The sequence below is a fragment of the Triticum dicoccoides genome, chromosome 3A (genome assembly GCF_002162155.2).
Source record: "Triticum dicoccoides isolate Atlit2015 ecotype Zavitan chromosome 3A, WEW_v2.0, whole genome shotgun sequence".
Lineage (NCBI taxonomy): Eukaryota > Viridiplantae > Streptophyta > Magnoliopsida > Poales > Poaceae > Triticum > Triticum dicoccoides.
In genome coordinates, this window is record NC_041384.1 from 674,431,236 (window position 1) to 674,435,582 (window position 4,347).

Sequence of the window (4,347 nt, forward strand, 5' to 3'; positions counted from 1 at the left end):
CGGACGCCATTGTGTGAGCTATCCCCCGTCTATCCCCTCTCCCTCGCCCCCGGCGGCCACCATGGGCGCCGCCCCTCCCCGAGCCCATACACACACAAGCATGATGAACACACACACACACACATTTCCTTAAGTTAATTAGTATATACGTATTTTTGTATGTTTAATTAGTTTACATGTTTAGATTATTATTTTCTCACTAGTATATATGTATGAATGCATGTTAGATGGATATAATTAGTGTTTAATTAGTATGGATTTTTTTTATATAATGTTGTTTTTCTGTTTTTTAATGGATGTATAGAAGTTGTTTTTTTGTTTTTAGTGTTAGATGCTTAATTAGTATGAAATTGCATATAGAATTTTGGCATATGCAATGATAGCATTTTTTTAATTTGTATATAAGAAATCACAATCCAATAATTTAAAAATGTTACTTTTGCGGCATATAGTATTTTTTCTCGACGATGCCCGGCCCGCATCCTCGTCGTCGACCCGTTCGGGATGACGTCCTGCTTCAGAGGACCCATGTGCGGGACTGGGATCCGCCGGGCTGGCACTGGGAGGTGCTACCTTCAGGGGCTCGCCGTTTGGTGAGGAACCCGAGTCCCGTCGTCGACCCTGATCTTCTTTGGTGGCGTTCACGTGGGCCACATTCGATGCAGAGGGAGCCGGCCCCGCCGGAGGTGGTGCGTCGCCGTGTCAGGGAGGAGGACGAGCACGTCCATCGCTACATGGCTGCTATGGACGTCAGCTTCTCCAATACCTGGCAGGTTCTTTGGGCAGATGACCGGAGATATGATCCTGTGATGGTTCCTTCTCTTTGGGTGTCCATGTGATTCTTCTATAGTATTCGATATTTATTAGCTACCTAGCCAGTGATTATTCGAGACGATGTATTCGAGATTATATATTATTCGAGACGATGTATTCGAGATTATATATTATTCGAGACGATGTATTTGAGATTATATATTATTCAAGACGATGTATTCAAGATTATATATTATTAGAGACGATGCATATTATGTACTATATGATTCAGTTTTCCTTATTGATTGCATCCATGCATTGTAATTTGAATGCTAAATTGTTTTATATCTCTTCTGGATTAGTGTTAAATGAAATCTATGGCGGACAATACCGGCAGAGAGGGAGAAGAGGCCATGTTTGAGATCATACGCAGCCCTACCAGGTCAGATAATCTGAATGAAGCAAATGACGGCTCCCAATATGTGAACAATACCGGGGAGGGTGATGATAAGATATTCAATCAGGACGGCCGAGCTGATGAAGTCATGAACTATGATTATGATTATGATTATGATGACACAGACAATGTTGATCTTGAAATAAAAAGACTACCGACAAGGTATATTTATATAAGCAGGCATCTAGTGATCATTACATGTTTTCTTTATTTGAAGATATATTAACGAATCAATCTTTCTTCTTTCAGCCCTCCGGATCGAGCAACTCTGCTTCTACAGACAGCAGGACAAAGCGAGGCCCGGGCAAAAAGTTGAAGGAGGGTGTAAAGTGCAACATCGATTCCATCAAAGCGGGTGGCGAACTGATGTCTACTACACAACCTTCTTCTTGTAGACGTTGTTGGACCTCCAAGTGCAGAGGTTTCTAGGATAGTAGCAAATTTCCCTCAAGTGGATGACCTAAGATTTATCAATCTGTAGGAGGCGTAGGATGAAGATGGTCTCTCTCAAGCAGCCCTGCAACCAAATAACAAAGAGTCTCTTGTGTCCCCAACACACCCAATACAATGGTAAATTGTATAGGTGCACTAGTTCGGCAAAGAGATGGTGATACAAGTGGTATATGGATAGTAGATAAAGGTATTTGTAATCTGAAATTATAAAAACAGCAAGGTAACAAGTGATAAAAGTGAGCGTAAACAGTATTGCAATGCTAGGAAACAAGGCCTAGGGTTCATACTTTTGCTAGTGTAAGTTCCCTCAACAATACTAACATAATTGGATCACATAACTATCCCTCAACATGCAACAAAGAGTCGCTCCAAAGTCACTAATAGCAGAGAACGAACGAAGAGATTATGGTAGGGTATGAAACCACCTCAAAGTTATTCTTTCCAATCAATCCGTTGGGCTATTCATGTAAGTGTCACAAACAGCCCTAGAGTTCGTACTAGAATAACACCTTAAGATACAAATCAATCAAAACCCTAATGTCACCTAGATACTCCAATGTCACCTCAAGTATCCGTGGGTATGATTATACGATATGCATCGCACAATCTCAGATTCATCTATTCAACCAACACAAAGGACCTCAAAGAGTGCCCCAAAGTTTCTACCGGAGAATCACGACGAAAACGTGTGCCAACCCCTATGCATAGGTTCCCAATGTCACGAAACCCGCAAGTTGGTCACCAAAACATACATCAAGTGGCACGTGGTATCCCATTGTCACCACAGATATCCACGGCAAGACATACATCAAGTGTTCTCAAGTCTTTAAAGACTCAATCCGATAAGAGTACTTCAAGGGGAAAACTCAATTCATTACAAGAGAGAAGAGGGGGAGGAGAAACATAAGATCCAACTATAATAGCAAAGCTCGCGATACATCAAGATCGTGCCAAATCAAGAACACGAGAGAGAGATCAAACACATAGCTACGGGTACATACCCTCAGCCCCGAGGGAGAACTACTCCCTCCTCATCATGGAGAGCACCGGGATGATTAAGATGGCCATCGGGGAAGGATTGCCCCCTCCGACAGGGTGCGGAACGGGTCTAGATTGGTTTTCGGTGGCTACGGAGGCTTCTAGCGGCGGAACTCCCGATCTATTGTCTGTTCTGGAAGTTTTAGGTCACGTAGGTATATATGGGTGCAGGAGGTACGTCATGGGAGCCACGAGGGCCCCACGAGACAGGGGGCGCGCCCTAGGGGGGCGCGCCCCCACCCTCGTGAGCACCTCGTTCCTTCCTTGACGTGGGGTCCAAGTCCATCAGGTGTGTTTCCTTCCAAAAGTAACTTCTCCAGTTAATTTCGTTCCGTTTTGACTCCGTCTGATATTCCTTTTCTTCAAAACACTGAAATAGGCATAAAACAACAATCTGGGCTAGGCCTCCAGTTAATAGGTTAGTCCCAAAAATAATATAAAAGTGGATAATAAAGCCCAATATTTCCCAAAACAGTAGATAATATAGCATGGAGCAATCAAAAATTATAGATATGTTGGAGACGTATCAAGCATCCCCAAGCTTAATTCCTGCTCGTCCTCGAGTAGGTAAATGATAAAAAGATAATTTTTTATGTGAAATGCCAGTTGGCATAATTTCAATGTAACTCTTCTTACTTGTGATATGAATATTCAGATCCGAAAGATTCAAGACAAAAGTTCATATTGACATAAAAATAATAATACTTCAAGCATACTAACTAAGCAATCATGTCTTCTCAAAATAACATGGCCAAAGAAAGCTATCCCTACAAAATCATATAGTCTGGCTATGCTCCATCTTCACCACACAAAATATTTAAATCATGCACAACCCCGATGACAAGCCAAGCAATTGTTTCATACTTTTGATGTTCTCAAACTTTTTCAATCTTCACGCAATACATGAGCGTGAGCCATGGATATAGCACTATAGGTGGAATAGAAGGGTGGTTGTGGAGAAGACAAAAAGGAGAAGATAGTCTCACATCAACTAGGTGTATCAACGGGCTATGGAGATGCCCATCAATAGATATCAATGTGAGTGAGTAGGGATTGCCATGCAACGGATGCACTAGAGCTATAAGTATATGAAAGCTCAATAAAAGAAACTAGTGGATGTGCATCCAACTTGCTTGCTCACGAAGACCTAGGGCACTTGAGGAGGCCCATTGTTGGAATATACAAGCCAAGTTCTATAATGAAAAATTCCCACTAGTATATGAAAGTGACAACATATGAGACTCTCTATCATGAAGATCATGGTGGTACTTTGAAGCACAAGTGTGGTAAAAGGATAGTACCATTGCCCCTTTTTATTTTTTTATTTTTTATTTTTTATTTGGCCTTTCTTTTTTATGGCCTTTCCTTTTTTTATTTGGCCTTTTTTGGCCTTTTTTTTTTGGGACAATGCTCTATTGAATGATGATCATCACACTTCTATTTATTTACAACTCAATGATACAACTCGATACTAGAACAAAGTATGACTCTATATGGATCCCTCCGGCGGTGTACCGGGATATGCAATGAATCAAGAGTGACAAGTATGAAAAAATTATGAATGGTGGTTTTGCCACAAATACTATGTCAACTACATGATCATGCTAAGCAATATGAATGCGTCATGATAAACTGGATGGTGGAAA